General features: G+C 38.6%; 1 long non-coding RNA gene across 4 annotated transcripts; it reads right to left on the minus strand.

Annotated features, from left to right (window-relative positions):
- Positions 1 to 359: 359 nt before the first annotated feature.
- On the minus strand, positions 360 to 27358 carry LOC130416958 (uncharacterized). 4 transcript variants are annotated; one of them, XR_008906068.1, is made up of 12 exons: positions 27237 to 27358; positions 27046 to 27137; positions 17546 to 17598; positions 16935 to 17287; positions 9817 to 9929; positions 9367 to 9673; positions 2956 to 3082; positions 2405 to 2867; positions 1745 to 1779; positions 1587 to 1639; positions 1226 to 1329; positions 360 to 1090 (listed from the first exon to the last, which is right to left on the minus strand). It is a non-coding gene; the product is annotated as an uncharacterized LOC130416958 (long non-coding RNA). The 4 variants fall into 4 exon arrangements; XR_008906067.1 differs by having other exon boundaries at positions 2405 to 3082; XR_008906069.1 differs by lacking the exon at positions 16935 to 17287 and having other exon boundaries at positions 2405 to 3082.
- Positions 27359 to 27927: the final 569 nt, after the last annotated feature.

Below are 27927 nucleotides of genomic sequence, written 5' to 3' on the forward strand. Positions count from 1 at the left end.
CATTCCATTCATGAAGATGCTGGCTTTACCACGTGGAGGACAGAATGGTGTTCATGGACCAGTGACTTGTGTTCCATCTAATGTAACAGATGTTGTGAATGTCTTACCAAGATCAGAAAATGATGATTTGAGTCAAATTTAAGAGAATATTTGACATTCAAGCAGCACTGGCATACTTAAAAGAACATAACAAGTGGTATTTAGTTGTGGACTATAATGAAAGTTGGATTAAGCCTATGAATAAAATAGAAGAGGAAATGCAAAACAGGCTTTAAGAAAACTTGGAAGTGTGTTTTTACATGATCGAGAGGTGTCAGCTCAAGAGAGTGTTTATAGATTGACTAACATGAGACTTAAAGCGGGCTCAACAAAAGTTGTTTTTATTCTGACTGGTAGCATTCAAGCTGAACATGCAGACAATAATGAAAGCAGTCGCATCCTTTCAAAGCTGTCAGAGAATCCAGATGAGACACATGTGCTGTTAACAGCGCCCACTGGTGTTGCTGCTTATAATATAAAGGCTGCTACAATCCACAGCACTTTCTCTATCGGAACAAACGCTTCACTGCCATACGTACCACTTTGAAATGAAAAAAAAATATTCCTTGAGAGCAAAACGTGGAAAACTGCAACTATTTATAATTGATGAAATTTCAATGGTTGATCATAAACGTCTTGCATATGTTCATGGTAGATTGAGACAAATTAAACAAACAGGTTTGTCAGATTATTCAGCATTTGGAAAAGTCTGTATTATCGCAGTTGGAGATTGTTAATAGATGCTGTCACCTGTTAAAGGAAAACCACTTTACACTGAACCAATGAACAGTGTGAATGTTTGGGAAACTAACTTCAGTTCCCCTTCAGTCAGTCTCTCGACATTGTGTTGTGTTCTGAGAACCTATCATCTCCGAGATAAAACTAAAATGCCAATGGGGATTGGCCAATGGCCCGCCCTCGCCAGTCTCCGCCCCGTACATACGGGTATAAAAGGAAGATCGATTCGTTCGATGGCTAGCAGTGGCCGCTTCTGCCGCAGCTGCTGACGGGGTCGTGGTCTCCTCTTCCACGTCTTCTTCCGAGGGGCCGCCTGAGTGAATGTTTAACATAGAAAAATTCTAATCATCCTTGTTCTGATCAAACAGCTATGATTATTATTGGATGAAACATCTTTCAGAGATAGAGTGATAACAAGAGGATTGGAGTAGAAGGATGGACGTGCTACCTAGGAGTCTGAGACTCAACCTTGCAGAGTTTGCCGATGGTTGCTGTTGATTTGTCTGCGTTCACATCTCCGTCACATGTGACATCCCCCCCAGCCGTCTGCTCCTGCACACACAAATAAACACTAGCACACAACCACAGAAACTGACATGTAGCCGTGATGAAGACCACTTAGACACATCAGATGCAAACTGCTGATAACACATGTGAACTGATGTGTGACAGAGAGTCACAGTACAGTGGATTCAGTTCAGTGATCATAATCATTGTGTCATTTATATCTATATGTTGTGTTTCTGTACTATTAGTAAAGTGTAATAGTCACATTTATACATGTGTCATAATTAAAAATGTGTACTTACAACAGCTGTAGAGTGAAGCGCTATAGACGCATCTGAACTTCTGTTCATATCCACTGTTAACACACAAGACAGTATTTATTCTGACAGAAACATACAATACAATAATAAAACTGCAGTGGATTTTTGTTGTGATGATTGACATAATGAGAAGTGCTGACCTGACCCTGAACGGCATCATCACTGACCTCCTGCTCTGAAGAACAGTGTTGGGGAAAGTTACTTTTAAAAGTAATGCATTACAATATTTAGTTACTCCCAAAAAAGTAACTAATTGCGTTACTTAGTTGCTTTTTTATGAAAAGTAATGGTACGTTACTTTTGCGTTACTTTTCAGTTACTTTTTCTTACCTGGCTGAGGCTTGATCTCTCTCAGGTCTTACATGTGTTTTTTTTTGACTGAGATGTTATTGAACTAGTGTTTAAAGCCGTAATATATTCAACAACAGCCTATACAAGTCAAGCACCTTCATTTTCTTTTAAAAACACATAGGCTATACATTGAATAATAATATAGAATAATATTATATTCAGAGAACTTCCTAATCTCATAGCTATGCATGCTATATAAAAGAACAATAAACATTACAGATTATGGAAAGTAATGTGTTTTTTACTTTTGTACTTATTGTGTGGGTCGAGTAATCTATATAAAGTGAGTTCACTATCCATTGTAATAATGAGTCTAATACTTGTTGCCATTATGAAATAAGTTATATCAGGGTCTTAACATTTAAAGCGTCAAAAATTGAACTATGTCGTTCGAGCATATAAGGTTAAGGGTGTGCGATGCACACCGGTGATGTGGAGGGAGAACATACCGTTCGCTGGACTCAATGTCATCTCGTAAAACTGCGTGCAAGTCCGTAAATATGACCTCGTCTTCATCATTCTCGGTTTCATTATCATCGTCAGCTTGAAACATTCTGAAAGCTTTGACAAAGTTCGAGCCATTGTCAGTGACCGTGGCAGTTATCTTACCACAAAGAGCATATGAGATGTGAATTTGCTCTAACTCCGCTGCGATGGTATCGTACGTGTGTCTCCCACGAAATCGTCTGCAGGCGATTGCAGCTTTTTTCCGATGCAGAGTAGCAGGATCTATCCAGTGTACTGTAATTCCCAGAAAACTTTTATTCTGAGCAGTCCATAGATCTGCAGTGGTTGAAACATATTCCAAGTCGGCAAAAGTTTTCTTTAGTTCGGTCTCCATTTCCATATATGCATTATCCAAAAAGCTTGCAAAGGTTTTACGATCGGGCAGCACGACTCCCGGCCTTTTCCCTGTCACAGAGATTTTGCTGATGATATTTCTAAATGTGTAAAAAGTAACTCAAATATTAATGTGTAAATTTAAAAAGTAGTGCATTACTTTACTCGTTACTCCAGAAAAGTAATGTTATTACGTAACGCACGTTACTTGTAACGCGTTACCCCCAACACTGCTGAAGAATAACTGTCATCGTCTTCAGAATAGTTGTCCACGTCTGGAGAACGGTCTTAAACACAAAGAGACATGAAATGATGTCATCATTATAATAGATGGACATTTTTTGAAATACAATTCAGCTATATGAAAATCCCATATCAACCAAAGTAACATTTAAAAGTGGAGTTTACTTCTTTCTCCAACACACAAATCAATATATTTGATTATTAAAAAATTTGACTTTCGGGAACAAACAGGACTTTCGTCAGTACACACACATGTGAATGTGAGAGTGTGAGACGGCTAATAAATGCAGTGAATGTTCAAAGGCTAATATTTAGACACATTTTTAAGTCCAATATAGAGTTTGAAATACATTACATTTTTTTTATTAGTAAAATGGTTGATTTCAATTAATAAGATGAGATTTTTTATTAAGTATTTGATCACCAAATATGTCTGATCCTTGCAAATGCGTTTCAATCTTGAACTGGTACTGAATACTGGTCATATAAGAATACTGGAAATACAAGTTTACAATACAAAACCATCAAAGTACAGATACTCAAAAAGTGTAATTTTCAGTAATGTCTACCTCTGCCAACATCCTCTCCTATAAAAAGTAAAGAATACACAACATACTGTCCAAGATTTAATGGAGTAGAATCTTGCTGTAAATAAAGTAAGATTGATCTAATCTTTTTTCAATCATAGTTCACTGTTAAAAGAGTGATTGAAATTCAATTGAACTAGAATTGAATTCATGCCCACCTTGATCTTTTATTCATCATTAAAAATAACGTTATTCTAAGGTGCAAACATGATAAAAAAAACAATGACACATTGTTGGTCTGCTATCTGGGTATTTTAACATTCAGCTAAAACCACTACAGTTATTAATCCTGACCTTTCAGATAAAGCTCAAATCACACAGAAGTCTGATGAAATGAACAGCAGCAGAATAATAACGTGTGTGTGTATATTAGTTTTTTTAGCATTTATGAATGAAAGTGACGTAACACATTTTCTCTCGGCTGACTGTTCAAACTCCCGATCTTTGTGAGCTGGAGTGAGACATTTCCTCAAAGAACAGTCATGAGAGGAGACACACATAAACACCTTCAGCATATTAAACTGCATTTACAGCAGTGCTTCTCAACTCTGGCCCACAACATCTATTTTCCTACAGAGTTTAGCACCAACTCAGACAAAACATCTGAAGAGGCTAAATTGTGACTTCAGGAACAGAAGCGTTCAACTTAATGTTGGGCTGCTTAGATTGTTTGGCATAGAGCTCAGAAACAGAATTTTGCCAAGCCACAGATCTGGCCGAGGTTACAAAAAAAAAATTCTGCTGCACTTAAGGTTCCTAAGAGCACAGTGGCCTCCATAATCCTTAAATGGAAGACGTTTGGGACGACCAGAACCCTTCCTAGAGCTGGCCGTCCGGCCAAACTGAACTATCGGGGAGAAGAGCCTTGGTGAGAGAGGTAAAGAAGAACCCAAAGATCATTGTGGCTGAGCTCCAGAGATGCATTCGGGAGATGGGAGAAAGTTGTAGAAAGTCAACCATCACTGCAGCCCTCCACCAGTCGGGGCTTTATGGCAGAGTGGCCCGACGGAAGCCTCTCCTCAGTGCAAGACACATGAAATCCCGCATGGAGTTTGCTAAAAAACACCCGAAGTACTCCAAGATGGTGACAAATAAGATTCTCTGGTCTGATGAGACCAAGATAGAACTTTTTGGCCTTAATTCTAAGCGGTGTGTGAGGAGAAAACCAGGCACTGTTCATCACCTGTCCAATACAGTCCAAACAGTGAAGCATGGTCGTGGCAGCATCATGCTGTGGGAGTGTTTTTCAACTGCAGGGACAGGACGACTGGTTGCAATCTAGGGAAAGATGAATGTGGCCAAGTACAGGGATATCCTGGACGAAAACCTTCTCCAGCGTGATCAGGACCTCAGACTGGGTGGAAGGTTTACCTTACAGCAAGACAATGACCCTAAGCACAAAGGTAAAATAACAAAGCAGTGGCTTCACAACAACTCTGTGACTGTTCTTGAATGGCCCAGCCAGAGCCCTGACTTAAACCCAATTGAGCATCTCTGGAGAGACCTAAACCAACGCTTACCATCCAACCTGACAGAACTGGAGAGGATCTGCAAGGAGTAATGGCAGAGGATCCAAATCCAGATGCAAATCCAGATGTGAAAAACTTGTTGCATCTTTCCCAAAAAGACTCATGGCTGTATTAAATCAAAAGGGTGCTTCTACTAAATACTGAGCAAAGGGTCTGAATACTAACTATATTTCAGTTTTTCTTTTTGAATAAATCTGCAAAAATGTCAACAATTCTGTGTTTCTCTGTCATTATGGGGTGCTGTGTGTACATTAATGAGGAAAAAAAATGAACTTAAATGATTTTAGCAAATGGCTATAATATAACAACGAGTGAAAAATGTAAGGAGCTCTGAATACTCACCATACCCACTGTAACAACAAATGACCTTACACCAATACGAAGACGCTGGAAAGGACAAATTTATTCAGCTTTATTTTCTTCTCACTCCAGGGGGTTAATGACCAGTACACATTTCAGTCCCATTACATATATCCAAGGTTTTACAGGACACATCCGGATGTTAAGTAATAATTCAAGGCTCGATTTTTAATGAAATAATTACTCTGGCAAATGTGTACGGCCCTAATACAGATTGTCCAAGCTTTTTTGATAACTTTTTCTTCTGTTGTCCTTCTTACAAGGTAAATTGATAACTGCAGGAGATTTCAACTGCACATAATCTCCTAAACTTGATCGATCAACAGGATCTGACACAACACACACTCAGACTAGGAAAAAGATATGGGACAATATAAACTAACTAAATCTGTCTGATCCATGGAGAACATTGTTCCCTAATAAAAGAACATAATCATGTTTTTCTACAGTGACGAAGGGTCATTCACGTATTGACTATTTTTTGATCTCTAGTTAACTGATTCCAAGAGTAGCAAGGTGCCAATATGATCCTATTGTTATCTCGGATCATGGTCCAGTTTCATTAACTTATAATGCAATAAATTATATTAGTGAAATCTACCGAAGGCGTCTCCATCTGAAATGGTTAAAAGATCCGGATTTCACAGAATTCGAGTTCATACAGATCATTTTTCAAAGAGAATAAAGATGAAACATCAGCTACTGTGAGGTGGGAAGCATTTAAGGCATATATTAGAGGCCAGATCATTTCCATCACAAGCTCCAAAACAAATACATTTAAATTGGAATTAGACTCATTGGAAAAAGAAATTAAGCTTGATGAAGAAAGCGCCTCTTTAGACACTTCAAATACTATACATCATAAACTTCTTAAACTTAGAGCTCAGTTTAATACCCTCTCCATAACAAAGGCTGAAAACAGTTTAATAACATTGAAACAATCATTTTACGAGCATGGTGAAATGATTGTGAAATGAAAGGGCAGCAAAATTATAACTTTGGCAGATAAAAATGTAATTCAGAAAATGCCATAAATAGTATTCAAACTCCGAATGGAGAAACAATATCTAATCCCTTAGAAATAAATAAAACCTTTGTTTCATTTTATAAAGATTTATATAAATCTGAATCAGCACCTTATACTGAAGATCAAACACATTTTCTTAATGACCTTCAGTTCCCGCTTATATCAGATGAGGATAATAACTATCTAGACACTTGAAGAACACAAAATCTTGGACTCTATCTCAAAGATGAACAATGTTAAAACAGCCGGCCCCGATGTCTGCCAATCGATATATACAAGATGTTTAAAACACAAATTGGTTGTCCAGAATCATTTAAAAATGGTTACCTACCCCCAGCACTGAGAAGTGCTTTAACTTCTTTAATTTTGAAACCTGACAATCCACCTACCAAATGTGAGTCATACAGACCAATTTCTTTACTCAACACAGACGCAGAAAATTTGGCTACTAGATTAGAAAAATGTGTCCCATCTCTAAGTTTCAACCCAAAATGGATTTATTAAGAACGGCCAGGCTACCCATAACATTATGTGAATTTTAAATATCATGGAGGAAAAAAGGGAAGCTCCTGACACGTGTATCCTATCACTTGAGGCTAAAAAAGCGTACGATAATGGCTTTACATGAATGAGGTTTTAGGGATGCACCGATACCACTTTTTCCATTCCGATCCGATATCTGAATTCTGCGTATCGGCCGATACCGATTCTGATCTGATACTAGCACTGCTTTTCATGATCAAAGTAGACTTGCATATTTTAACTTTTATGGCCAGAGGTGGATAGTTAAGCATGTTTACTCTTAAGTACATTTTAAAATATATGTACTTTATCAGAGTACTTGATTTCCTACAGTATGAAGCGCATCATACTTATTCCACTACAGATCATAAATAAATGTTTTTTTTACTTTAAATCCATGAGTACATTAAGTCTAACATTTTCCTTTACTTAAGTATTTTTACTTAAAAGTATGATTTTTTAAATGTAATTAAGTGCTGTATTAAATTTAAAAATACATACAAAACGAAAATGTGGTCTTATAAAGCACAGATACTTACAAAATGTTTAACAAATAAATCTCTGTTTACTACACAAAGCCATCACAATATAAAAGTCTCCAAACTCGCTTATGCACATCCTGGACACAAAATGATGCGCTTAATACATTCGCTTCTACGTTATTTAAAGTCATGCGCATTGGATGCAGAATGATGCGCTTAATGCACCCGCTTCACTCACGAGCACCCCGGATAGTGATGATCGTGATGTCGCGGGGATCTTTGCTTCCCAAGTTCAAAACAGTTATAACACAAAGAGAAGAGATATGTTATGTGTTTAAATCATAGAACATTGAATCCATCCTATAGTTAAAAGTTATGTATGAAGGACGCATAACATAGACTCCTTCAGTGCTTGAATCTAACGTTAAACTCAGCGAGTACAGTCTCCGGCAAAATGCATTTAAAATAAAACCACAGTCTATTATCTAGTGATTATGAATAATATTGAAAACTTTGGAACGAGTAACGTCCTGACTGTTCCCGGACACGCGCATGCTGGATTGAGATTGACAGATGACCGCACCAGCTGAGGTCAGAGTTTTTTAATTATGCTATATTGGTTTATTCCTCACATAAAGCTATCACAATACATGACATCGAATACAGTGCATGACAAGGTTTATGGTCATTTACTGATAGTTAGTCCTTTATGAAGCTTTAGAGTAACATCCACGGGTATCGCAACGGATCGGACTGACGAGAACTCGTCAGTCCGATACCCGATCCAGCTAAAAAGACCCGGATCGGCCCCAATTCCGATCCAGAGTATCGGATCGGTGCATCCCTAGTTTTGGCTTCGGAGATTCATTTCTGAGCTGTATCAATATTTTATATTTTAAACCAACAGCTGAAGTGAGGACCAATAATACAACATTAAGACCTTTGTCACCAATGCTCTTTATCCTAGCATTAGAACCTTTAGCAATCACGGTTAGAATTAACCACTCTATCAATGGCATTAAAATAAAGGATTGTGACCATCGAATAGCATTATACGCAAACGACACTATTCTTACACTGACAAATCTTGAGAGATCTGTACCAGTATTATTAAAAGTTATTGATAGATTTGGAAAGTTCTCTGGTTATAAAGTAAATAATGCCAATCATCAATACTGTTTTTAAATACCCAAGAAAGGAACCATTCACAGATTAGGCATCCATTTTCCATTGCAATCAATGGCTTTAAATATCTAGGCATACTTATCACTCCGACTATTGAAAGTTTAGTCCCTGCCAATTATAACCCAGTCAAAACAAAAGTCAATGAATCCATGGACAGATGGTCCTCTCTGATAAAACAGGTAGCCATCACAGTGCACATAACTAATGTACCAGATATTGACATCAAAATCCTGCAAAGTCAACCAACACATGGAGCAAAAATGGCTGTGCTCCAGTTAAAGAAGGGATTGTAAGGGATGAACAGGGTAGGTCAGCATCCTGTTATCCTTATTAAACATTATAACGGTTTGTCTCACACCAGTTGTGCAAAAGTGGTTCATGGATTTAATCAATTATATTGCATTGCCGATGTACATAAAACCGCAAAACTCATTTGGACATGTGCTCAGGTAAATCCGGACAATTCAATCAAGCACGATGCCTTGACATATCCGGAAGCACCCTTCCAACATGTGCAAGTTGATTTCACGCACATGCCACCAATAGGTAATCTGAAATATCTTTTGGTAATTCTCAAAGTGGCCAGAAGCATTTCCGTGTGCAAAAGAGGATGCAAAACTAACTATGGAAAAATACCTCGACACGGGGTCCCCGAACCATCGAAAGTGACAATGGTTAGTGAGTCGGACTCGTAACCAGGCTGGCGACCTCGGCCCACAGTACGGGAGCATCCCTGCCTCTGACTAAGGTTGAGAGGATGCCTCGAAACTCTAAACATTTACCACTTGAGCCAAGCACCCAGGGACAGTGACGGGGGGACTAGGGGTGTGATCTGCATCTTCTTCCCCTCGGGAGGTGGTTCGATGGCTAGCAGTGGTCGCTTCTGCCGCAGCTGCTGACGGGGTCGTGGTCTCCTCTTCGAAATCTTCTTTCGAGGGGCCGCCTGAGTGAATGTGAATTTTTAACATAGAAAATTTCTAATCATCCTTGTTCTGATCAAACAGTTATGATTATTATAGGATGAAACAGCTTTCGGAGAGATAGAATGATAACAAGAGGATTGGATTGGAAGGATGGACGTGCTACCTAAGTGACATGAGAGTCAGAGACTCGGCCTTGCAGAGTTTGCCGATGTTTGCTGCTGATTTGTCTGCGTTCACATCCCCGTCACATGTGACATCCCCCCCAGCCGTCTGCTCCTGCACACACAAATAAACACTAGCACACAGCCACAGAAACAGACATGTAGCCGTGACAACGACCACTTAGACACATCAGATACAAGCTATCGATAACACATGTGAACTGATGTGTGACAGAGAGTCACAGTACATTGACTCTATAACAGCAAAAATGGAAAGATTGATGTGTATTTGATGGCTTAAACAATTGTCTATCATGTGACTTTTGTCATTTACATAAAGTATTGACATCATATGATAGTTCTCCTCATTCTGAACAACTCTGCCTCTTGATCTATTGATGTCAATCAAATGGTTCCCAAGTTATCGGTGATGATGTTAAAAACCTACTTTTGCATACTAATTTTAGGTCTTTCAAGGAATTAAAAAATTTCCACCACAATACAATTCTTTGGACTCTCTAGATGAATACTTATCAAAGACATGTTGAACTTTTTAATTTGTGTGACCATAACAGGGTCATTTATCGTATTAACCTCAAAAGTCCACCTGAAAGCTCGCTGCTCCTTAATGAATAATCCAACTGACTTGTCATTAAGTACTATTATACATCTTGTGACACTAAACAAGCATGCAAAATGTGAAGGTCATCGGAAGAGGCATGCCTTCATAACAGTCAAAAGTGTGAAATATAATTCATTTCAATGGCTTTTTTATAGTCAACAGATCACAATGCATGTAGTTCCAATGTAGCGGTTTATTGTATATTATATTATATGTGCATACGTGCGTAAGTATTACTTATTCTGTGTGTGTGTGTATTTATGGATGTTATTTCTCTCTGTTTCATAAGAGTGTGAATGTACTTTATAGTTCTGTGTGTCGTGCGTGATTGAGACTGTGCATGTGTGTGGAATGAAATAAGTCTCACAGGACGACAGTGATAGAAATGAAATGTTATAAACGTTAAACGTTGGTCCTTATTAATACATTTATAAATATGGCACATGTATGGCTGGTTGTAAAATGCTGTATTTATGTACATAACAAACGTTTATTACGTACACCAGTTTAATTGCATGTAAACCCAAATTGATACTCAACCAGTCACATGGCTGTCATTGTTCCGTCATTTTTCTTGTTGTGGGAGAGTGACATCCGTCGTGGATTGTAATGGTGCGATTCCCGAGCCTAGTCGACCCCTTAGACTGCTCGAACCCGATGATTGCTGCTTGCAGCTATATTTCTACTAACATTTCGACTTTATTCTCGTAACATTTTGACGTTATTCTCGATTTTTTTAATTTATTTTTTACGTGGCACTAAAACGCCGTCGTAGCACATCACTGCAGGGTTGGCTGCGAAAAAGCCAACCTTCAGGTGAGACAGAGACTTTGCACTGTGATAAAGATGTCATGACACTGTGTAGGCGAAGTGATTAATGAATTAATGAATCATCATTTCTCAGCTCTTCATACAGCCCGGGAGGTTTTTTTTCAATTTTTTTGGGGGGGGTGACCTTTTTTCAGGTCAGAGCACCTGCCCCTCAAAATTCCTGTGCATGTCACTGGTCAGATGAAAGTAGAACTTGACTAACGAAGGAAGACTTTCACACATCTCAGATGACCCGAAAGGTGCTGTCCATGACTGTGAATGCTGCCAAACATGTATGTTAAGAGCTTGACCGTGCAGGACCAGTACAATTTCTGAACATGGAGGCACCTGGCCAAGTAAATGAACAAGGGCAAATGCCTGCTCGAGGAAGAGGAGGAGTAAGGGTGCGTGGTGGTGGAAAAGGGGGAAGAGGCAGGGGAGCACCAAGACACCATGCTGTCCCAGATGAAATTCGGTCCACAATTATAGACCATGTCATCGACCGTGACCTCACAATGGCAGAGGTAGGTCACCAAATGCAGCCCAATGTTCCTTTTTCTCCGCTTGGAGGTAGAGAGTGTATGAGCATCGGGCTCAAGATCAGAGGTCACTGCTCCATGCAATGGACACTGCGTGTGAGGATATTACAGGAGATCAGTGTAGGGGACGGTTGAGACATGCAAGCCGTTTCTTCCCTTGTTGCATCGCAAGAGAGAATATGAGCTGTGATGTGGACTAGGGCTGTGCAGTATGGACAAAAAAAATGAATCTCGATTTTTAAATCAATTTGGGAACTTGAAGCAGATTTGAAGTTCTAAATCACGACGCGAAAACAAAGAAAATGGTCACGGAGCTATTACAGCAGGTTCCGTTATCTAATTGCACGGCAACAAGAAGAGTGGAGGCATTGGCGGGTGAGTGCCTGTTTAATCTATTATCCGACATAAAGAAAGCAGAAGCCATATCTCTCGCAATAGACTCCTCTTGCGACCGAACCGACATTGAACAGTTGTCTGTGTTTGTCAGATTTTTTGATGGGAAGGATTTCAGTGAAGAGCTGCTTTGTTTGCTGCCGATGCATGGGCGCACAACCGTAGAAATACTTTTTAACGAACTAACAGAATTCTTTAAAAAGAATGAATTGGATTTGAGCAAAGTTGTGTCTGTCGTTACTGATGGGGCTCCCTCGATGGTTGGACATCACAAAGGCCTGATAAGCAGACTTGCTGCTGTCAGCCCGACACTTGTGGCATTTCACTGCATAATTCATAAATCGGTGTTGTGCGCCAAATTGTCTGTAAAAATTAAAGAGACGATGGATACTGTGACGAGGCTGGTAAACGTTATTCGCGAGAGCTCGAGTCTGCAACATCGTCTTTACTGGAGGAAATGTCTGCAGAACGGCGCAATCTTTTGCTGCACAACGATATCCGGTGGCTAAGCAAAGGTCGTGTGCTGGAGAGAGTGTGTGACTTACAAAATGAACTATGTACATTTTTAAGTAGCATCCAAAGTCAGAAAGCAGAGAATTTTTGAGGTTTTTGAACGACAGCACAGAGATGGGATACGTGCGTTTTTTGAGCGATATCATGTCTCATCTAAATCAGCTTAATTTGCAATTGCAAGGCAAGAACCACACTATTGCAGACATGCACAAAGCTGTTGAAGCTTTCCGCTTAAAACTGACTCTATTTGAACGGGATCTTCAAGGAAGAAAGCTACACTTTCCACATTTGCAACAGCATTGCGAGAAACGGCATATGCGAGAAGACCCGCTAATGCGCGACTTCGTCACGAGACTGGCAGATCATTTCAAGGAGCGATTTGAGAGCTTTAACTTATCGAGTGAACTACTTCTCTTCCTAAGACATCCATTCTCAGTTCCAGCAAGATGGACAGTGGACTGCTGAGGCTAAAAGCTTGATCCCATGCGTAGATGAAACATCTTTGCAGCTGGAGATTTTGGAAATGTCAAAGTCTGATTTACTCAGAGAGCAACACAAGGCGTCTAATGTGAATGACTTTTGGACCAAAATTGTTTCTCAAGATAAATTCAAGAACAGCAGAGTCATTGCAATGTTTGTACTTTCAATGTTTCCCTCCACCTACATCTGCGAGTTGTCATTTTCTATAATGAATAACATCAAGAACCAGGATAGAAACAGATTATCCAGTACACATCTTGATCAGTGTCTCAGGATTGCAACAACAGAATATTGCCCCAACATCAGAGGCATTGCTTCAGCTGGTCGCTGTCACTTCTCTCATTGAATGGTGAGTAGACATCAGTAATACTATGTCATTTTGATCACCAAAAATTGTAAAAACAATAAAAATATTAATGCTGATAGGTCTAATAATTTATTCTCCTTTTTTCGGAAAGCGAAGGAAAGAGATCCAGTGTGGAGATGAACAGAACGTCTTGATATGGATGGAAAACAGGATCCAGATTTTTTTGATTCTGCAACATAATGTTTTTTAGCAATACAAAGTAATGTTTATGTAATATAATGTAACTGTGTGATCTAAACTGAGAAAATAGAACTAATATTTTTTTTTTTTGTGATTATACAAATCACAATTTTTTTTTTTTATTATTAGTTCTATTTCCTCAGTTTTGATCACACAGTGATTACAAATTAACAACAGTAAATTGAATAATAATAACAACAATAATAATCGCAGAACAAACATTGTAGTCATCAGATTATAACTGGTGGCCCTTGACTTTCTATTGTTGGTAGAATTTGGCCCTTAGTGAAAACTAATTGAGGAACCCTGTACTGTATTGATGATGCAGTTTACAGTAGTATTCCAGTCACTGTGCAGTGATGCATTATGATTGTGGTTAAGTTACTGTAAGCAAAACAACAATACAATAACATAGGTAACTCACTCTGTAAGGAAAACATAAGGTATACATTACGAATGGAGTGTTGTCCTTTGAATTCTATGTCTAGGATTACAAGACAACCTTGCACTGGTGGCAGAGGAAAACTTCTCGATGAACACCAAGAACAAGAGATCTGTAACATGGTCCTAACAAATAATGCCATCACATTGAGACAGTTCCGCGCTGCAATCATACAAGACAATGCCTTATTCCAAAATGTCAACTCTATAAGCATCTCCACGATAGACCGGATATTGAAGAAGCATCAGATGACAATGAAGGAAATTTACAGGGTACCATTTGAGAGAAACTCTGACTCTGAAAGAGCTGTGGTACCAGTATGCACATGTAAGTCAGTAACTGGTTGTCCATCATTATAACCTTTTTACAATAAAGCAGTGGTTCCCAAACTTGTTTTGCTTCAGTACCCACTTAACCTGATTTGTGTATCCAGGTATGAAAGTATTTGATTTATCTGACTTCCACAATTTCCCTAAAAACTGCAGTTTACTGTATGATGAAATTATCATTATTATCCTGATTTTGAAGAAAATAACAAACAATAAGAAAAAGGGTCATAGAGCTGCAATTAGTGCCTATGTAATTGTCTGTAACTGTACTGTATGACTCTTCTGTATGACTGATTTGATGGTTTTTTTTTACGCTATTGTAGAGAATAATGGCATTGGAAGGAATGGAGACCCAACACACCCTCGTGTTTGTGGATGAAGCTGGCTTCAACCTGGCCAAGGGCCGAAGACGTTGCCGTAATATTATTGGCCAACGGGCCACGGTGGATGTCCCAGGCCAGCGAGGGGGCAATATAACTATGTGTGCTGCCATATCTGAGAATGGTGTGGCCACTCACATCCCCAGTCTTGGCCCATACAATACAAAGAAGCTCCTCGTCTTCTTGGACCGCCTTCATATTGATTTGATCCCTGAAAATGAGAGAGGTCTCGGAGGGCATCACATGCCTCAATATGTCATTGTATAGAACAATGTGAATTTCCACCGAGGCCCGCTCATCAGGGCCTGGTTCACTACTCATCCAAGGATGGTCATGGTGTTCCCACCACCTTACTCTCCTTTCCTCAATGCTATGAGTTTTTCTCCGCTTGGAGGTGGAGAGTGTATGAGCATCGGGCTCAAGATCAGAGGTCACTGCTCCATGCAATGGACACTGAGTGTTAGGATATTACAGGAGATCAATGTAGGGGACGGTTGCGACATGCACGCCGTTTCTTCCCTCGTTGCATTGCAAGAGAGAATATACGCTGTGATGTGGACGAGAATCTGTGGCCAGACAGACAGCAGCGTGTGGATGGACAGGAGGGTGAGGATGGTGGACAGGAGGGTGAGGATGATGGACAGGAGGGTGAGGATGATGGACAGGAGGGTGAGGATGATGGACAGGAGGGTGAGGATGATGGACATGAGGGTGAGGATGGTGGACAGGAGGGTGAGGATGATGGACATGAGGGTGAGGATGATGGACAGGAGGGTGATGATGATGCCCAGGAGCGGGAGGGTGAAGACAGCGACCAGTGAAGAACTGTTAGTTGTGAAACTCCAGCTTTATTTACAGCACTCTAGGCTGCATATATAGTTTGAATTGTTTTTTATTTGTGTATTTATATTACAGTATATTATGGTGTATACATTTTCTTTTTACTCTTATGTATTGACGTAACTTTATGTGTGTGAAAGATAATGATTAAAATGTGTGATGTCAAACCTTGTAGGCTACTCTTACCCTAAAATCCTATTTCTTTTTTTTTTCAGTTTTATACACAATTGCATTCTGTTAGCTAGACAAAAAACAGAACAGTAACTATTGTCAATGAAGGAATGGGCCAAGACTGAAAGGTGGACATGAGGGATGTTTAAATGGTCCTCTGCCATAGTGACAAAACATCTAAATATTTTGACTTTTTGATATAGTGCTTACACAATGCCAAAGGGGAGAAGCATTTTGGGGGCACTGACTGTTTAAATGAGAAGTTAATTTAGTTTTGACACATGAGTGAACCGTTTTGAGAGAGGTATGAGTTTTTGCAGGTGAACCATGGTGTTGTACCGAACCATCCACGTTATTTTGGCAAAAGCACCAAGAGTGTTGAGAGCGTCCGGTCTGTTTCAAGAAATGAGTCAAAGCATTTGAGAAGGATCTTTGTCATTTTCGTGGCACTGACTCTTTATTTGGGAAAGGAATTAAGTTTTGAGGCATGAGTGAAAAGTTTTGGGAGAGATATTAGCTTTAGCAAGTGATGAATAGTGTTGTGCTGAACTGTAAGACTGTTTTGCCAAATGATCTTAGAATTTTCAGAATGTAGTTTCTGTTTCAAGAAATGAGCCAAAGCATTTGAGAAAAACTGTAATGCTAATTAATGCCTTGTTTTGACATTATGGAATTTAAGACATTTTAAGGATCCGCGGACACCCTGTTTTATATACGACGTTAAAAAGCTCACACTACAGCAGGGAATGGTTACATTATAAAACAACGCGAGCAACATAAAATTACGCGAGCGCTTTTGCCCTTCTTGATCAACCAGTGTTAGGCCACATCTCATCGCAACTCAACAAAGACAATAAACCCTAAACCCTAAATAAATACTTAATAAAAGACAATATAAACACGACATTTGTTGCCAACATTATTACTCATTATTAGGACTCATGTTGTCTTTTTTCACGTTGCGCGCATGTCTGCATTTGCAGATCACAAACATACGACAAAGTCAACTCACGTTAGTCCGTAACAAAGTCTTTTACCATGAAAATATACTTACAGGCTGCGAATCGGAAGCGCCAGACTGTCCTTGTAAAGTATTTATGGTTGGAATAGCCCCACTTTTAACCAAAGCGTTCGTGAAGCAGTCGTCTGGAAATGAGCTGCACAAACTTGAACATTCGGTTTGTACTTTTCTGGAACAGTATTGTAAATAAAATTGAACCATTCCTTTTCAGTTGTGTTATGATGGCAGGGCAAACAAAGGGTCTTTCTTTTTGCAACGAAAGACACAGCGTCTGAGTCTGAGTCTGAGAATCGGCCTTGCAGAGTTTGCCGATGGTTGCTGCTGATTTGTCTGCGTTCACATCTCCGTCAAATGTGACACATGGTCTCCTCCTCCTCCGCCTGCTCCTGCACACACAAATAAACACTAGCACACAGCCACAGAAACCGACATGTAGCCGTGACAACGACCACTTAAGACACATCAGATACACGGTGACGATAACACATGTGAACTGATGTGACAGAGAGTCACAGTACAGTGGATTCAGTTCAGTGATCATCATCATTGTGTCATTTATATCTATATGTTGTGTTTCTGTACTATTAGTAACGTATTAGTAAGTCAAATTTATACATGTGTCATAATTAAAAATGGGTACGTACCACAGCTGTAGATTCCAGCGCTGTAGACTCATCTGAATATCTGTTCTTATCCACTGCAAATACATTACACAAATATGTGAAAATATCTAATTAACTGTAGACAATAACCAGTGACAACAAATATAAAATTATTATTGGGAAATATCCAGACTATAAAAGGACTGATGACAGAATTATGGATAATGTATACTAGTCAACGTTTGAAGTGGATCAAAACCTTTCATCAAAGTTGTTCTAAATTCAAAATGTGTTTCTTTAACAATTCGTGCATAACATGAAAGTCCGTTATAAGTCTATGTTCTCATTAAAGAAATGTCATCCTTAATGGCTTTTGATGGTCACCAGACATGATTCTTTGTCACTAGGTACCAATTGACCTGTCACAGGTGTCCAAAATTGGGAACTGGTTATCATTTAAGGCTTTTGCTTCATTTGTTGTTTTTTATTCATGACTTGTTTCAGGCATTTGTTAAAGCATGCAATTCATGCTTGGTTTACAGTACAGAGATTATTCATCTGCTGACACTTAAATGTGTGACAAGTCAATTCACACCATGTGAGAAATAATCATATCTGGGCATCATTAAAAGTGATGAGGAATGAAATCCCATTGATGACAACATTGATTATACCTAAGTGTTTATACATGAATTTTGAACAATACTTGTTCTTGTTTTAGGACAATATTGATTAACTTTTTTGATCCACTTCAAATGATGACTAGTGTAGTTCGTTACTGAGGTGTTAATCATGACATTTTAAATAAAGCTCAAAACTCACTAAAATCTAATGAAATGAACAGTAGCAGAATAATAACGCCTGTGTGTGCGTATTTGTATTTTAGCATGTACAGGGCTTTAGACTAAATGGTCACATTTTAGAGCGATTGCCCAACTGATCAATAGCCTATATAATCTTTGAATATTATAAAATGAATGCTCAGAAATGTTATATTGTGTATGCGGCGCATTCAGTCACTCATTTTCGTGTCCCGTCTTTCACTTATCTATAAGTGCTTCCGGCCCTAAAGACATAATTCTCATGTGTTTAAACTTTAAGCACTGAACTATTGTATAAACTCTCTAACAATACTGCAAAGCATTCAAAACGTTATACATCACGATAAATGCTATTTATTTGTCAGTTGATATTGATAGAAGCCAAACGTGCATCAAATCAGCTTTCATGAAGAATAATAACTAAAAGCCTTCAGGTGTCACAGGTTGTAGAGATGCACGTGCCAAGAGAGTCAGAGCACAAAATACTAAACTTGAAAGTTCTCTTTCACCCCTTCTTATACTGAAACGGACAAATAAACACAAAATAATGTCAAAATTCCCATACTAAAAAGAAACCTTATAAAGGTATTTAGTTTTGTGATCAACCAGTGTGTAGTGATTGGTTGAATACTGCAAGTGTTTGACGGAAATGTAACGCCTCCTATTTATTCGAAACATCATGTTCACAAGCAATTGTACTGACAGGTGATAAAATGTGATCGGTACTTCCTCATTTCAATTCGAGCCCGAATCTGATACAGAAAATGAAGATGATCAAGCTGATACATCAACTTTGCCACAGTAACTTCTGCAGAATGTAAAGGATTGTCAAGTTTTTATTTTTTTATATTACATTAAATAGGTAAAAACTATAGCTAACTGTATTACCTTTTATCAGGGTTTTAGATTTAAGACTTTTAAAGACCTTTTCAATAGTGCAGAATGATATTTAAGACCAATTTCATGGCAACAAATTTGCACATATCCAGTCAAACAAACATCCACCCCCCGAACATGTTATCTGTTGGTTGGTTCCGGCTATTTTGTTCTGCCCGATAAACAGAGACATACATGATTTCTTTAAGAAAAGAAAATCTTTAGGTTGTTGGTTCGATTGCATTTCTAAGACCTTGGAAACATGGATTTAACACATTTTACAGTTTTTCCCCATTGGTTCGGCTCATTTCTTTAAACAGAAATAACATTTTCAAAACAACATGGACAAACCTACTAAACCACATGTCAATTGTTCACAACAGAATTGAATTTCTCATTAGTTTCATCAAATTGCAAATTTCTAAGTTAATGTGTGAATGTCTCAGTACATCTTTGAAATGATTAAGTACAGGTAGCCTACATTAAGCACAATTTCCAAGTGATTAGATCTTGTTGATCTAAACTGATTGTTGATTCTCAGTCTAATGGTTGTTCGCTCCAAAGCATGTCAGCGTCATTTCATTGTATAAGTCATCACATGCATATAAGTCTGTTCAATTGTCGAAATTAGTCAAGAACATAATACCATGAATACCATATATGAATCCCTTGGAAAATTTGATTCATTTATTACAGAAATTGACAGTCATGTGAAAGTAGAACTTGACTAATGAAGGAAGAGTTTCACACATCTTAGATGACCAATCAAACAGTAAGTTTTGTTAACCAACAGGTGCTGTCCATGACTGTGAATGCTGCCAAACATGTATGTTACAGTTTTTCTCAATTGCTTTAGCTCAATTCTCAAATGAAAATTGTATTTTCCAAAACAATAAGATCAGATCCCCGAACAATTAGCTTATTTTTCACATCAGATTGGAATTTCTTATTGATTTGAGCAAATTGCAAATGCTTTGGCACATGTGTGCAAACATTAAGTACAATCGTCTGCAGTTTGCACAACAAATAATTGCATAGGGCTTGTTGATCAAAACTGATGAGTCAATTCTCACTTAAACTGTCAAACTCCTCACAACTTCTCAATCATTTTTCATCGTGTACGCCATCACATTCAAAACAATCCATTCACTTCTCAAAAACTGGTATACACGCATGTAAATTGCATAAATATCTGACATTGATATTGTTTGTAATGTCTGCTACATTGACAAATTACCTCGAATTGCAATACAATTTGAATCAACCAATCATCCATTTAACCAATGAAGTTTGGGAGCATATACAGTAAAAAGTAGATTGCCCACAGCACAATCAATACCATTTCTTGACCATGGAGGATTTCCACAACCCTGAACTGCAGCAACATGCTCGTAGAAGACCAATTGGAAGACGTGTAAGAATACGTGGTGATGGTGTTAGAGGAAGACATAACAGAGGAAGAGGTGGAAATAGAAGAGTCAGAGTCTCTGACGAAATCAGAGCCACACTTGTGGATCATGTCATAAATCTGGTTTTACAATGGAAGTGGGTGGTCGAAGAGTGCAGCCTAATGTAAATAGGTCCACAGTGTCATCAATTGTATAAAGCTTTCGTAGGGAAAACAGGTAAATATGTATTTTTGTGTTTGTTTTATGTAAAGCATTTTTATAAAAAACAATATTGTAATTGTAAATGCAAGTCTATCTGTACATTCTATAGAACTGCTCAACAACCTTGTGCTGGTGGCAGAGCAGCAGTATTTAACCATCAGCAAGAACAAGAAATTTGCAACATGGTCACAGCAAACAATTCCATCAGGCTAATAGAGATCCAAAGTGCAATCATAAATGACAATTATGTCTTCGCAAACATAGAATTCTGTCACCATTTCCACCATAGACAGAGTTTTGAAAAGACATCAAATGTCTATGAAACAACTCTACAAGGTGCCATTTGAGAGGAATACTGAAAGAGTAAAGGAGCTGCGGTACCAGTATGTCCAAGTAAACTATTGGTGTGCACTTACGTAATGAGTTTTACTGTACTTCTAAGATGCCTGTATTATGTAATTACTGTAAAGTTTTAGAAACCCATAATACTGTAAGAGAAAACATTTACTGAACTCTAGAATAAAAAATTCACTTTATTTTGTTTCTGTGTTTCTTCGTAGAGAATCATGGAGTTAGAAGGACATGAAACAACCCATATTCTTGTTTTTGTGGACGAGGCCGGGTTCAATCTGTCCAAAGGGCGGAGACGTGGTCGCAATCTCACTGGACACCGAGCCACAACTGACACCCCAGGCAAACGTGGGGCCAATATTACAATGTGTGCTGCCATTTCAGAGAATGGAGTGAGCACGCACATTCCACACATATACTATAACCCTATATGGACCCTATAAAACCCAACTGCTCCTGGCCTTCCTAGACACACTTTACACAGACCTGATTCCAGAACAAGAAAGAGGTTTAGTGAGACCACATTGGCCTAATTATGTTGTTGTCTGGGATAATGTCCGCTTCCACCGAACCAACATTGTTAGGGAGTGGTTTGCTGCACATGAAAGGATAACATTGGAGTTCCTTCCACCATACACTCCATTCCTAAACCCAATAGAAGAGTTTTTTTCTGCTTGGAGGTGGAAAGTATATAATCATAGACTAGGCCTGCACGATTAATCATTTTTAAACCGAAATCGCAATTTGAAGGGATGCGATGTTCAAATCGGAAAAGCTGCGATTATTTCGATTAAGGGCTTTAAATATGATAAAATACACCTACGTAGTATTTCACAGTTTCCTTCTGCAATTTTACGTTTAACCAATAGGGGACATTTTAACGCTGTACATGCTTTTGAACTAGCAAAGAACGTCATTTGGAAAAGATGACTGGAAAGGGAGCAGCAGTTAAAAATACGCAACAAAGTAATGTTATGTCTGCTGAAGCGCAAAGTCCTGCAGCAGCAAACTACTTGATACCAAAAAGAACAAGCAACGCTTATGTTTGGAACTATTTTGGATTTCAAACTCATATATGATGTTCTTCCAAAGCAAGTGCTTTGTAAAACATGCCGAAAGTGTGTGTCGACCTCGCGAGGCAACACAACCAATCTCTATCAACACCTGCAGAGGTATCATAGACTATTCTATGACGAATGCAGGCCAACCGATTTGGATGCCAGACGGGCGGAGCAAATAACGGCTTTAATTACTAAAATGATTGCTAAGGATTCGCTTCCGATCAGCTTTGTCGAAGGAGAGGGCTTTAAAAATGTGTACAGCCCGAGTTTACTGTTAGTCTAGAAAAACGATCACTGCCAGTCTGGAGAAACTTTTTCATGACAATAGAAACTGAAGCCTTTTGAGCTGTTAATTCATTAAATCGTTCCGGACTGTTAATAAATGCCGTCATACGGTTAATACGTTTTATCGCATGTCTGGTCTAAAATATTTATGCCTTTATTATATTTTCCTTGATCAATCACCCTGCTGTTTTTTTTGTTGGTATAAATGTGCATACTCATATTTTACAATGAAATGTCGTAGCAATATGAGCGGTTGAAGCTGATCGACGTACTGTTAATAAGTGCTGTCTTTCGGTTGTTAATATATTAATGTTTCAACGCGTTATCTTAATGTTTAGCTTGATGTAAGATTGCCTATTCCATAATAAATAAAGCAGTGTGTCGTCACAGATTTAAAGTGGTCTCTCTCTCTCCGTTTATGTGCGTGCAATTCTGTAATTGCGTCCATATGGGGGAGGGGTGCGAATTTTGAATAATCTTCGAATAGTTCTAATCGATCTTCTAATATTATTTTTGCCTTAAATGCCCATCCCTAGTTTATACTTGTTAGTTTAACTATTTAAAATACTGTTGTTATTCTCTTAATTTGTCATGACATTTTTGCATGTCTTTCTTTGATGAATGCTGTTAAAACAAAAACCTAGCTCTTTTTATTTGAAATAGTAGTCAAATTGCATTTTAAATCGCAATTTTGGTCAGAAAAATCACAATTAGATTTTTTCTTCAAATCGTGCAGCCCTATCATAGACCACAAGATCAGATGTCTCTGTTGGATGCCATGAATGCTGCATGTGAGGACATCACAGCTGATCATTGCAGGGGATGGGTGCGGCATTCAAGGAGATTTTTTCCCCGGTGCATGACAATGGAAAACATAAGATGTGATGTCGATGAAAATCTTTGGCCTGACCAACAAGAGCGACAGGACGTCCAACAAGAATAGTTAGTTTTTCATGGAGGTTATTTTGTAGTTATTTACTATTGTATTTTTGTTGTAACATACCATTAGAAATATGAAATGTACAGCAATTGGACAAGCAAGATTTCAGTTTACATGTAATACACACACAAACATAAATGTACTAAATAAATCAAAATGTTAATTTACTTTTTTTCTGTGTACCATTGACTCTTCTCAATTTTTTTTTTATGAAACCTTTATTTCCATGGGTGACGGTCATGGTGAAAAAACAACTAAACATTTTGACCAGTGTGGCTCACACGATGACAAAAGTACTTTATATTTTGGTGGCCTTGGCCAAATTACTGACAAGATAACTAGGTTTTGAAGCATGAATTAAATGTTTTGGGTGAGTTACTTCATTTTGCACACATGCAATAAAGTTCTAAGGTTCCAGCAAACAGTTGTGACATTTGCACTCACAGTTTAGAGAATGTTAAGACTGTTGCGAAAAATGTGCCAAAGCAATTGAGAAAAACTGTAAGAGCTTGACCGTGCAGGACCAGTATAATTTCTGAACATGGAGGCACCTGGCCAAGTAAATGAACAAGGGCAAATGCGTGCTCGAGGAAGAGGAAGAAGAGGAGCAAGGGTGCTTGGTGGTGGAATAGGGGGAAGAGGCAGGGGAGCACCAAGACACCATGCTGTCCCAGATGAAATTCGGTCCACAATTTAGGTAGGTCACCGAGTGCAGCCTAATGTTCCTTTTTCTCCGCTTTGAGGTGGAGAGTGTATGAGCATCGGGCTCAAGATCAGAGGTCACTGCTCCATGCAATGGACACTGCGTGTGAGGATATTACAGGAGATCAGTGTAGGGGACGGTTGAGACATGCAAGCCGTTTCTTCCCTCGTTGCAGCGCAAGAGAGAATATGAGCTGTGATGTGGACGAGAATCTGTGGCCAGACAGACAGCAGCGTGTGGATGGACAGGAGGGTGAGGATGATGGACAGGAGGGTGAGGATGATGGACAGGAGGGTGAGGATGATGGACAGGAGGGTGAGGATGATGGACAGGAGGGTGAGGATGATGGACAGGAGGATGAGGATGATGCCCAGGAGCGGGAGGGTGAAGACAGCGACCAGTGAAGAACTGTTAGTTGTGAAACTCCAGCTTTATTTACAGCACTCTAGGCTGCATATAATTTGAATTGTTTTTTATTTGTGTATTTATATTACAGTATATTATGGTGTATACATTTTCTTTTTACTCTTATGTATTGACGTAACTATGTGTGAAAGATAATGATTAAAATGTGTGATGTCAAACCTTGTAGGCTACTCTTACCCTAAAATCCTATTTCTTTTTTTTTCAGTTTTATACACAATTGCATTCTGTTAGCTAGACAAAAAACAGAACAGTAACTATTGTCAATGAAGGAATGGGCCAAGACTGAAAGGTGGACATGAGGGATGTTTCAATGGTCCTCTGCCATAGTGACAAAACATCTAAATATTTTGACTTTTTGATATAGTGCTTACACAATGCCAAAGGGGTGAAGCATTTTGGGGGCACTGACTGTTTAAATGAGAAGTTAATTTAGTTTTGACACATGAGTGAACCGTTTTGAGAGAGGTATGAGTTTTTGCAGGTGAACCATGGTGTTGTGCCGAACCATCCACGTTATTTTGGCAAAAGCACCAAGAGTGTTGAGAGCGTCCGGTCTGTTTCAAGAAATGAGTCAAAGCATTTGAGAAGGATCTTTGTCATTTTCGTGGCACTGACTCTTTATATGGGAAAGGAATTTAGTTTTGAGGCATGAGTGAAAAGTTTTGGGAGAGATATTAGCTTTAGCAAGTGAGCTATAGTGTTGTGCTGAACTGTAAGACTGTTTTGCCAAATGATCTTAGAATTTTCAGAATGTAGTTTCTGTTTCAAGAAATGAGCCAAAGCATTTGAGAAAAACTGTAATGCTAATTAATGCCTTGTTTTGACATTATGGAATTTAAGACATTTTAAGGATCCGCGGACACCCTGTTTTATATACGACGTTAAAAAGCTCAAACTACAGCAGGGAATGGTTACATTATAAAACAACGCGAGCAACATAAAATTACACGAGCGCTTTTGCCCTGCTTGATCAACGAGTGTTAGGCCACATCTCATCGCAACTCAACAAAGACAATAAACACTAAACCCTAAATAAATACTTAATAAAAGACAATATAAACACAACATTTGTTGCCTCTAGTGGAACATTATTACTCATTATTAGGACTAGGGATGCACCGATACTACTTTTTCCTTTCCGATCCGATTTCGATATCTGAATTCTGCATATCGGCCGATTCCGATTCTGATCCGATACTTGCACTGTTTTTCATGATCAAAGTAGACTTGCATATTTTAACTTTTATTGCCAGAGGTGGATAGTTAAGCATGTTTACTTTCAAGTACATTTTAATATATATGTACTTTATCAGAGTACTTTGGACAAAAAATGCTTTCCCACAGTATGAAGCACATCATACTTATTCCACTACAGTCCATAAATAAATGTTTGTTTTTTTACTTTATATCCATGAGTCAATTAAAATCTACCATTTTCCTTTACTTAAGTATTTTTACTTAAAAGTATGATTTTTTTCTAAATGTAATTAAGTGCTGTATTAAACTTAAAAATACAAACAAAACAAAAATGTGGTCTCATAAAGCACAGATAATTACAAAATGTTTAACAAATAAATCTCTGTTTATTACACAAAACTATCACAGTATAAAATTCTCCAAACTCGCTCATGCACATCCTGGACACAAAATGATGCGCTTAATACATTCGCTTCTACGTTATTTAAAGTCATGCGCATTGAACGCAGAATGATGCGCTTAATGCACCCGCTTCACTCACGCGCATCCCGGATTGAGATGATCCTGTTGTCGCGGGGATCTTTGCTTCCCAAGTTCAAAACAGTTATAACACAAAGAGAAGAGATATGTTATGTCTTTAAATCATAGAACATTGAATCCATCCTAAAGTTAAAAGTTATGTATGAATGACGCATAACATAGACCGCTTCCAGTGCTTGAATCTAATAACGTTAAACTCAGCGAGTACAGTCTCCGGCAAAATGCATTTTAAACAAAACCAAAGTCTATTATGTAGTGATTATGAAGTATATTGAAAACTTTGGAACGAGTAACGTCCTGACTGTTCCCGGACACGCGCATGCTGGATTGAGATTGACAGATGACCGCACCAGCTGAGGTCAGAGTTTTTTAATTATGCTATATTGGTTTATTCCTCGCATAAAGCTATCGAAATACATGACATCGAAAACAGTGCATGACAACGTTTATGGTAATTTCCTGATAGTTAGTCCTTTATGAAGCTTTAGAGTAACATCCACGGGTATCGCAACGGATCGGACTGAAGAGAACCCGTCAGTCCGATACCCGATCAAGCAAAAAAGACCCGGATCGGCCCCAATTCCGATCCAGAGTATCGGATCGGTGCATCCCTAATTAGGACTCATGTTGTCTTTTTTCACGCGCACGTCTGCATTTGCAGATCACAAACATACGACAAAGTCAACTCACGTTAGTCCGTAACAAAGTGTTATACAATGAAAATATACTTACAGGCTGCAAATCAGAAGCGCCAGACTGTCCTTGTAAAGTTTTAATGGTTGGAATAGCCCCACTTTTAACCAAAGCGTTCGTGAAGCAGCCGTCTGGAAATGAGCCGCACAAACTTGAACAGTGTTGTAAATATAATTGAACCATTCGTTTTCAGTTGTCTCAATTTAGCCGGGCTAAACAAAGGGTCTTACTTTTTTTAACGAAAGACACAGCGTCTCCACGACATGAGAGTCTGAGACTCGGCCTTGCAGAGTTTGCCGATGTTTGCTGTTGATTTGTCTGCGTTCACATCCGTCACATGTGACATCCCTCCAGCCGTCTGCTCCTGCACACACAAATAAACACTAGCACACAACCACAGAAACTGACATGTAGCCGTGACAACGACCACTTAGACACATCAGATACACGGTGACGATAACACATGTGAACTGATGTGTGACAGAGAGTCACAGTACAGTGGATTCAGTTCAGTGATCATCATCATTGTGTCATTTATATCTATATGTTGTGTTTCTGTACTATTAGTAAAGTGTAATAGTCACATTTATACTAACAACAGCTGTAGAGTGAAGCGCTATAGACGCATCTGAACTTCTGTTCATATCCACTGTTAACACACAAGACAGTATTTATTCTGACAGAAACATACAATACAATAATAAACTGCAGTGGATTTTTGTTGTGATGATTGACATAATGAGAAGTGCTGACCTGACCCTGAACTGCATCATCACTGACCTCCTGCTCTGAAGAATAACTGTCATTGTCTTCTTCAGAATAGTTGTCCACGTCTGGAGAACGGTCTTAAACACAAAGAGACATGAGATGATGTCATCATTATAATAGATGGACATTTTTTGAAATACAATTCAGCTCTAT

The sequence above is a fragment of the Triplophysa dalaica genome, unplaced genomic scaffold (genome assembly GCF_015846415.1).
Source record: "Triplophysa dalaica isolate WHDGS20190420 unplaced genomic scaffold, ASM1584641v1 Contig3, whole genome shotgun sequence".
Taxonomy (NCBI): domain Eukaryota; kingdom Metazoa; phylum Chordata; class Actinopteri; order Cypriniformes; family Nemacheilidae; genus Triplophysa; species Triplophysa dalaica.